General features: G+C 33.2%; 1 non-coding gene across 1 annotated transcript; it reads left to right on the forward strand.

The window, feature by feature from the left end:
- The first annotated feature begins 1,398 nt into the window (after window positions 1–1,398).
- LOC141682183 (small nucleolar RNA R71) lies at window positions 1,399–1,505 on the forward strand. The gene has a single exon (XR_012559584.1). It is a non-coding gene; the product is annotated as a small nucleolar RNA R71 (small nucleolar RNA).
- The last annotated feature ends 9,565 nt before the right edge of the window (window positions 1,506–11,070 follow it).

The raw sequence follows: 11,070 nt of genomic DNA on the forward strand, positions 1-11,070 counted from the left end.
ACCTCGCGGATAAGTGATGGACCGATCAACCAATTATAAGGACATGTTTGTAGGTTTTGGATCAGGAAAACCAAGTTTCCTGAAGACAGACAATGGTACCAGATTGATGCTAGCTCACAAGTCACACAAACACTTATCAAAAGATAACTCGCCAATGGTGCATGGTATCGTGAAGCACCGCACTGCACTATTCCGTTAGAGCAACGGTTTTCAACTCCTCAAGCTTCAACTTCCTAGATAGAATATCCTTCATGAACTTAGCATAGCTCGGCATCTGCTCTAGAGCTTGTGTAAAAGGTATGTTAATATGCAATTTCTTGAAAACCTCCAGAAACTTGGCAAATTGCTTGTCGAACTTATGCTTCTGAAGTATTTTAGGATATGGAGGAGGCGGATAGACCTGTTTGTCTCCTGTATTTTGCTCTAGAGTAGTGTATACATCAGAATTTTTCTCCGTTTCCACTTTGCCTTCCTTCTGATCAGCTGGATCATCAACTTTTATAATTTCTGGTATAGGGGCAGGCACGGGCGCACTTGGAAAGGGCGCGAGCGCGCTTGGCTTTTGCCAAAAATTTTTAGATTCTGATTTTTGATGGTTAGCGGCCTTTCCAGACGTCAAAGTGATTACTTTCAACTATTTTTTAACTTCCCTCTTGTCTGAGTTAGCTTCCGTATCACTAGGAAGAGTTCCTTATGGTCGATTCAGCAGCGTATTAGCAATTTGTCCTATTTGATTCTCCAAAGTTTTGATCAAAACCGCTTGGTTTTACACATTAGCCTCAATTCCTCCGATTCAAATTTTTCATTAGCAGATTGACCGGAACTTCCATGAGATCGTTGTTGCATTACCGGTGGCTGAATTTGTTGCCTTGGTGCATACTGTTATTGAAAACCAGGAGGGTTGAATGGCTTGGCTCCAAACTGCTGATAAGGCTGTTATGGATGTTGCATACCACTCTGATTATTGCTCCAGCTGAAATTATGATGGTTTCAGTTGTTAGAGTGATAAGTGGCAGGAACTGGTTGCTGTGGTCTCTGAAAATTGCTCACAAACTATGATATAGCACATTGACCGTCGCATGTGTACCTGCACAAAGTTCACAAACACTTGATATCTGATGAACTCCATAGTTGGTAAGAGAATCCACTTTCATAGTCAATGCCTTTAGCTGAGCATCTATAGCCATAGCTGTATCCACCTCCAGAATTCCTGCTACCTTGCCTTTTGGTAGTCTCTGAGTTGGGTTTTGATATTTATTAGCAGCTATCATTTCAATTAGCTCATAAGCTTCCTCATAGCTCTTGGTCCATAAGGTTCCACCTGATTCTGCATCTAGCATAGGACTCGACTGTGCTCCCAACCCATTATAGAAGCAATTGATTACCATCTAATCAGGAATTACATGATGAGGACACTTCCGAAGCATCTCTTTATAAAGCTCCCAAGCTTCACATAAAGATTCTCCTGACTGCTGTGCAAATTGAGTAAAAGCATTCCTGATTGCAGCTGTTTTTGCCATAGGGAAGAATTTAGTAAGAAATTTATAAGCAAGATACTCCCAAGTTGCAATATAACCTGCTGGTAGAGAGTGCAACCAGCTCTTAGCATTATCCCTTAGAGAAAATGGGAAAAGTCTCAGTTTCACAGCATCTTCCGAAACACCGTTGAACTTGAAGGTGTCGCAGATCTCGATGAAATCTCTAATGTGCATATTGGGATCTTCTGTTAGAGCTCCCCAAAATGGACTGAATTCTGTACCATTTGAATCGTGTCAAGCTTGATTTTTAAGGTATTAGCTGCAATGGCTGGTCTGTCAATGTTAGAATGGATGTCATTGATTTTTGGTTGAGAATAATCCTTAAATGCTTTCGTTTCTGCTGTTGGTTCTCCCATTGCAATGATCACTTCGATTTCTACTTCTTTTATTGTGTCCTTACGAGATTGAGAACGTGTTCGCATACATGCTCCCTCGAATACCTGAAACGCACAAGCAAAGTAAAATTGGTAAGAGAAATAATCCGAATCAGTGAACTTTAACGATCACTGATGACAAGCACATAAACTAAATTTAACATCAATCCCCACTAGCGGCACCAAAAACTTATTCGCACAAAAACACGCAAGCGTACGTGGTCACAAGTAGTATAAGATTAAGTTCATTTCGTTCCCACAGACACTGATTTAATTCAGAATGTGCACTTATGCAACATTGTATGATTATTATTCACTGCTAAGACAAGTATCAATTTGTGTTTGATTTAATTAATTAAAAGTAATTATGCTATAAGGGATTAACTAAGAGATTAAAATCAAGTTACTTATATGAAATAAAATATGGGATGCCAACTTCATTAAATACTTCGTTCAGAGTCCATGCCTTCAATCATAGTATGTGATGGTTATGATAACTAATCAGACAACACGAAATTATTAAACGCTATCTTTCAAGAGACATGTAACCAACTACTCAGCATCCATAAATTAGATAGAAGCTGGGCAGACACCAATTATGTTTAGACCCTATATGTCTATAAGATTTGAAAATATAACAGTTTAAGAGCAAGTTATCCATTAAGATTACATAGGGTAGCGTAAGATGGTTAAAATTATACTACAAATTATGCATGTTAAAACATCCATAAACCTATGCTAGCATGGCAAGTTCTAAACCTCTATATCCACTTTCGCATTCAATAGAGATTAACAAAACACATCCGAGAAGATTAAGCACAACCATACTAGGAAAACAATAATTCATCACACACTGAAAACTTAAAGCAATCTACTACTAAACTCCATAAATAAATCCATTAGAATCCCACGATAACGATTAGTTCATAATTGAACGGCTCGTCATCATGGGTTCAAGTGAAAACATGATAGTAAAAAGGTTCTGAATACTACAAGAGAATATTAAAGTATTAAGATTTAAACAAATCCGAAACAAGCATCCAAATTATCGCCTAATTAAAAGAATATAAAAGAACGATGTAGAACTAAATATTCTTATTCTTAGCCGTCTGGTGTTCTTTTTGGTTTTCCATAGTTCTCCCTTTTTTCCTTCCTGTTTAATTCATGAAAGGATATCTTCGATATATTATTTATTTTGGTATTTGTACGATTAAACATAAAATTTAAATACACGTAGATCCTCTCCATTAGGACATGATTTTAATTGATCCAAATCAAGTCAAAATAAGTCAAACTAGCAAAATTATTTTCAATTATATTCATATAAAAGAGATATTCCAGTATTCTAAAACATCAAAATTATATCGTTATGGAATATATATCTAAGGAAATATGATCAAAGATGAAATGTCAAGACATGATATGTCTTAGATCTCAGTTGCAACATCAATAAGGCAACAAGCTCGAAAAAGGGATATATCAGATATATTCCTTAGAAGACTCGTGCTATATCAAAAATATTTTACTCTTCGCTCCAAAATATATTTTTATATTCATAAAAAGAATTTTTATCCAAATTTTATTAATATTCATGATTTAAATATTAATATCCATTTTTATAACCCATTCCATGTATACGTGAAGTAATTTTCTCTCGTTTCGTAAAATCAGCATTTCTCGGAGAAAATTATTCAAAAATACTCTAAAATATTTCCTACCATCCAAATATATTTTATATATTAGAAAATATATTTTAAATATTTATTCAAGTCAAAACTTTGGTCAAAAGATCCATATATTTAATTGCAAGACCGGTGGTATTTTTACTCGGAAGAAAAGGCTAACAGAACAGTCTATATTTTAAATGAAATACTTCCACTCACTAGAATGACTTGAAATTTGGTATCGATCATTTAAATTGTATTTTCTATGCATGGTAAAAATTTCGTAACATTTCGATAATTTTGTTCGGGCACAAATTTCGAGGCAGTTTGTCCCACAGCTGACCACGTTTGACCTAGTTACCATTGATCAAAGTTGACGAAAACTTGCAGGACATTATATTATAATATTTAGGTAATTATCATATTTTTTATGATATTTATTTAAGAGTTTTTAGGGTGATCATATTTAATGGTGTTTAATGCTTAATTAAATTGATTAAACAATGATTAAAAGAAAAGGAACATATATATTTAATTAAATATATCAGCTGAGTTTTAAATCCCAAAAAGTTGTTTGTCGTATATGTTTATGTCAAATAAACACAACCTACTTGCCGAGTCATCAATCCATGTGGCATACAACATCCACAATCCATTTTCCTCAAATCTCCACCATTCAATCCAGCTAACTTTTCCTATAAATAAACCACCACCCCTACCCACTTAAACCAAGCTAAAGAGCCACAAATTGTTTGGGATTTTTTCAAGAAGTGCTTCTCTTCATCTCTTTCAAATTCTATACACACACTTTTTCTCAAAAACCTTCTCTCTCTTAAATATTTATACATATACACAAGGTTTTTGAAACCCAAGCTTAGCTTCACCCAACCAAGATTGTTCGCACCAAGTGAGCTCATCCACTACCACTCTCCGGCCTCCCGAAGGGCTGCCCAAGTTCGACTGTAGTGTCAAAATCCGGCCGAACCTCCGACACATTTTCCCGGCGAAATTTTCCGACCGTTTTCCAAAATTGGTATTTTTTAGCTTCTTCTTTGAGTTTCTTTTATTTGAGCTTTGTACTTAATTTCTCTACTTCATATAAAGCTCTAATACTAGATCTCCTATAAAGAATGTTCTCAAAGAAAAGAGAACAAAGATTCGAACTCGGAATTCGAATAAAGTACTTGATCTTCAAAAAGAAGCTTTAAAAGAAGAATATCTATAAAATACAAGTACTTAAATCTCTTTAACTCCTCACGAGTGAGATTTCATAAATCTATATAACTCCTCACGACTGAGATTTCATATTTGACAAACCTCGTGAGTGTTGGGTTTCGAGCACATAAACGCAACGGAAGCAGTAATTTAAAACGTAAAAATTAGAATTTTCGAAACCCACTGGAGGATCCATGCAAAAAATAGAGATTTAATCCGTAGATCAGATTGTTTACCTTAAGAAGCTTTAAAAATTGGTTGACTAATGGAGATCCAAAGCTTGTTCAATCACCATGCATCCCGCTCTCGCGATCTACACTCTATCGGTATCCACACGAATGCTTGAACTCAAGGATTGGATGTGTACTAGCACAAACCCGTTTCTTCTTGCTCTCTCCATCTTCTATCTTGGTGGATAGGGTTTTAGTAAAAGTCTTGCACACATAAAAAATTAGCCACACAAGAGATATTATATAGAGAGTAGAAAAAAGAATTATAACTCTTAACTAATTAGGAGTTATTATTAATTCGAAATTCCTATTTGTATTATAATTAAGTCTCACTTAATTATTTAATAAATAAATTTCATAATTATTATTAGTAAATTTGAATATCATTATTTATCTAATTAATTAAGTCAAACTTAATTAATATTATAAATAATTCAAATTACTTTAATTTAATTTAAATCCAATTTAAATTAAATAATCCTTCAAGCATTCTTTGTGTGTGACCCTATAGGTTATTATTACATTGGCAACGAATTTTAAATCTAACTTAAAATCGTAAACAATTAGCGGCATCTAGTAATATATCATTGTTACCCAAGTAATAATAATTAAATCGGTGATCGATTAAACCTTTCGTGAATAATATAAAATATAATATAATCCCTTTAACCACATATTATAGATTAAACTAGAGGCATGCAATGTGTCATCCTCATCAATGTTTAATCCAAGTTTCCTTGATCAATGAGTAGACTATCATATCAAATCAACATTTGAGCGTGACCACACATTTTGTAGTCTAGCTCACACAAGAGGCCAGTAATATCACTCCTAAAATAGGAGGGTTAAATCCCATCTAGATGATTCATATTTCTCATACGATTTATGATATACCCAATGTCCACTTTTATCATTACCCTGTCAAAGATAACTTTTAATGGAATCAATGTATATTAATTCTCATATAGAAATATAATTGTGGCGCCCTCCAAACCCGGGTCAGAAGTTTGGGGTCCACACACACACTGTTTACAACCTGCTTATAACAATAATAAAGATAATAATAATAATAATAATAATAATAATAATAATAATAATAATAATATGCAGTGACCCTACTTACCAACTATCACGGATCGCAACAGGTTAAAGTATGCACACAAGCCAAACACACTAATATATTACATACCGATTAAATCCCAACCATTCAAACTCAAACTGAGTATTAAACATATTACAAACTTTTACAAATTTACATTATTCCAAAAGGAGCCTACTAGCTCAGCTTCAACAGCCTTAATCCCTAGTTCTCGCACTGGACTGGGGATCCTTGCTACCAACTGGTTCCTTTTTAACTGGAAAGAGTATAAACAACATCGCACAAATGAGCTAACTAGCTCAGCAAGTCACAATGACAAAACTGAGAATAATGATCATCAAGTGAATATGGTTATGATATCAAGTGAACAATGGATTACGATTTAGAATTGGATACTATATTTTTATTTTAAAACCAAGGTTAGGCTGCTGATCAGTCACGCACTAACCCCGAGCAAAGCACACAACATTGATCTAACTACTGGATCCAAGGCACACATTGGCCTAACTTGACCATTATATGGTTTGACCACGAATCTGGTCCACAATTTTATAAAAACAATCCAATTCTAACATAATAATAAAAATTAAACAATAATAAACAATAATCAGAATCATTAACTACAGTGAGTGTTTAACAATGAAAGGGTTTCAACCCTTGTGTGGATCAACAAGGTACTTTCAAGGCTTGGATGTTGGGTAATGAAAGAATTGGATAACAAAGGAATCAATATTTCAGGGTTTCAAGAATTTGGTCTTTCAAAGCATAAGATACCATGGGTTGAGTATATAATAATTCAGTTCAGTGTTTGGTATTTAGTTTGTATGAATTTGTGGAGTAGTATCGTAGATTTGTGGTTCGTGTTTGGGTATACAATAATCAATGGCTTTAGAAAGAATATGGTTCATGGATCAAGAACAATAACTGAAATCAGGGTTTAGGTTTATGTGCTTCAAAGCACTTGCAATGTCAACAAGACTATCAAGTGTTACAATATCTCGAGAAAGTTCAGAACACTTGCCTGGTATTAGCTTACTATCCTGTACTCGCTTCCAATCACAATCGTCTTACTCCTCAACTACCTGTTTCCCTTTCCTACGTCTTGCCTCGTCTGCTCACATATTATAAGCATCTATCAATCATCAACTCATAGGATTCTATTCAACACATACTTCTATCTACCCTTCATTTTACCCAAATCCGATTAACGGATTGAAAGTTATGCAATAATCAAGTAAACGCCGAATTTATAGACCGATAGTCAATCAACAAGTCACATATAACACATAATACATCACATAATCAATGACAAATCATTTATAAAGAAGTCTCGGGTTATAAATAGGCTTTCGGGTATTTAAAATGATTTTTAAAACATTTTTCGGAATTAAAACGGGTCGTTGGATCAATTTCGGGTTAATAAACAGGGTTCGGCTGGCCAATTCTGGCTCCGAAACAATTTTATAATAATTTAGAATAATATTTTAAAGCTCGAAACTATTTTTCGGAATTTTTAAATCATTTTTAAATAATTAAATCTAATTAAATAATTAATTAAAATTAATTAATAATTAATTAAATCAATTAATCAATTAATTTTCGAATTAATTGACCAATTAATCAATTAAAAATTAATTGAAATTAATTAACTAATTAATTCAGATTTATTTTTGAATTAAAAATAATTTTCAGAATTAAAATACTAATTTTTTTTTTAGAATTTTCAGAAATTAAAAATGAATTTTTATAATAAAAATAAATAGGAAATATGATTTTTAAACATTTTATAAACAGGAATCCTGTTTTTGAAAACTTTGCAAACTACAGGGACTAAACTTCACCATCTTCAAAACTACAGGGACTAAACTGCTATTTTGTAGTTCCAGTCGCCGGAAAATCAGGGGTGGCCGGAGAAGACGATCCCTGCGTCCTCACCCCACCAACACCTCCAGATCAACACTACACAACACCAGGAACTTGTTCATGCAATCAAAACATTCTAATCATCCCTGTTCTGGCCGGAAATTGGCCACGAACATCGCCGGTTTCCGGCGAACATCGTAAATCTTTAAAACACAACTCCCTTCGATTCAAACATCCTCTGTTAACGAGCTATATATCAATCGATTACAAATTTCATAAGGAACACAACCCACTATAAATCACCAGCTAATAACCCCTGAATCAAAAACCCCCGAATTTTAATTGAAAACATTCATACGGGTTATAAACCCTAATTTTAAAATTCGAAAATCAAACTGAAATTTGAACATGTTATTGAACTCCAAATCAGACGTATAATATACCAAAATCATCAGGAAAACAAGCTCTACAACATGCAATCATCAAATCATACAAACAATCATCTGAACAAAAATTCATATTTTTCATAAAAATAATTTGAAAATAAATAAATTTTTAGAAATTAAACCTTTGATTCTGCAGGTGTATGGATTACAGATTCTGATAGAGCTTCTCAAGACCTTCAAATCCAGTACTCGAGCTTTTCAAACAAAGATCAATAACACCTTCAAAAGTTGGTTTGATTCTTGAAACAGTTTATGAATATAGGATTTTTCTCTGTAAAATTATATATTTATCTGTCTGCAAATGATTTTGATACGAAATAAAATACGGTAAAAGGCTATTTATATTTACGGAAAATTAGTATCCCGTTGGATCATTCCGGATATAAAACGGTACGTTTATTTGTAAAAACTGATCCAAACGGTATCGGTTTTCGGGATAATTATCCAAATCAGTACAATTTGTACTGCGGTCTTGGTCTCAGCGCCTGGTTACACGTATTACGAAGTGATAATTGTGATAGTTTAATAAAAAGCTCCCGTTTATCAAAAATACGGGTTTTTATTGATTTACCGAAACGAATACTGTATCGAAAATATTGCGCCGGGACCCGCACAGGATAAACCGTACGCCGGATCGAAAAAGTCGAAACATGGAAAATGCTCGGAATATTACAATTAGGTTAGGAAGGAGTTCTCAAAAGAGTTTCGGGTTCCAAAAATATAACAACGGTTGACGTCGGTTGGTTCCCGTTTTTATAAAATAGATTTTAAATACTCAGAAAAAGATTTTATAAATTTCATATGATTCATATAAATTCATAAATTAAAACAAAAATAGTTAGGAAGATATGACAATTAATAATATTTTATTTTGGACATATAAAAATTGAAATACTCAATTAATACTATTTTTGAATATTCAAATACAAATAACACTTAACAGTTAATTCACAGAATGGATACTGAACACACATAATAATTATTTAATTAGCAAAAATAATTACACGGTATATCCCAGATATTACAATAATGATTTCAGGTCTAAGGAACATTACATCATTATCACTGTGAGAATTACTTATGACACAACAGACATCTAGAATCTCACATTGGGTCTGTCCAGCACCATGTACATATACATCTGCCTGTATTTTTGACTTTAGTATTACTATACCTATGATCAATGAGATGTGATCATCAGTCAACAAACACACCGGTCTTAATGCATTATTATTGTCCCTTAATAATAATATTCGACTAGGGACCTTTAGGAATATTGATAGTATTCTCATAATCTCATTTCTAAGTCACGTACATAGAGATATAGAATTGCATATCATATTTCAAGGACATTTATTAATCTAATATTTATATCGCAGTAAATTACGAATTAATAAATTATAAAGGGAATAATCGATAAAACATAAAAATTAATAATCCTAATGTCTTAAACTAAAACATCATAGTGTTGTCTCTAGGGCACAAACACTAACAATCTCCCACTTGCACTAGAGCCAATCACCCATGTATCTAATACTCATGGAACTAGTATGACCATCATACTTTTGCTGTGACAAAGCCTTAGTCAGTGGGTCTACAACACTATCATTACTATACGCTTTACATTTATATCTAGTTAATCATTAATCTCATTAATAAGGCCACATTTCCTAAGGACATGCCTAAACAGTCTCCATGGTTGTTTTAAAAAAATATCAATATATTCGGCTTCCATAGAATCATCAATGTTCTTGCTGTGAACTATTCAAGATAACATCAATTATATTTAGACAAAACACAAAATATACATAAACTCGTAATCATCCTTGTCTGTCCAAAAATTAGGTTCAGAAACTAGTATCAGTGTAACCCTTTACAACCAGTTCCATATCTTCTCCATATACCAAAAATAAATCTTTAGTCCTCTTTAAGTACTTAAGAATATTCTTGAAAATAATCCTGTGACCCTCACCTGGATTAGACTGTATCTGCTCGTCATGCTCAAAATATACGAAACATCAGGATAAATACATATCATTGTACACATTATAGATCCAATTGCTATAGCATATGGAGCTTTCTCAAACGGCGCTTATCATCTAATGATTTAGGGGGCAGTTATCTTTTGAAATCATTATCCCATGAGACATCGAAACATATCATTTCTTTATCTTCTACATCCTAAAATGATGCAATATTTTATCAATGAATGTACTCCGAATAGGTCGATTAATCTTTTCAATCTATTTCTATAGATCTTGATCCCTAATATATAGGTAGCATCGCCAAAGTCTTTCACCAAGAAACTATTTCTCAACGAAGTCTTAATAGCCTGTAGAGAAGGTATGCCATTCCTTATTTGTTATATGTCATCTACATATAATACTAGGAATGTCACATGGCTCCCACTAACCTTCTTGTAAACACATGGTTCATCTTCATTTTTAATAAAGCCAAACTCTTTGACCGTTTCATCAAAATGAATATTCATTCTCCTTGAGGCTTGCTTCAATCTATAAATAGATAAAAACAATTACAAACTATCTTTGCAAACTTTGGATCGACAAAACCCTCAGGTTGTATCATATATACATCCTCTTCAAGGCTCCTATATAAGAAAGCAGTTTTGACATCCATTTGC

This window comes from Apium graveolens, chromosome 8 (assembly GCF_009905375.1).
Source record: "Apium graveolens cultivar Ventura chromosome 8, ASM990537v1, whole genome shotgun sequence".
NCBI classification, from domain to species: domain Eukaryota; kingdom Viridiplantae; phylum Streptophyta; class Magnoliopsida; order Apiales; family Apiaceae; genus Apium; species Apium graveolens.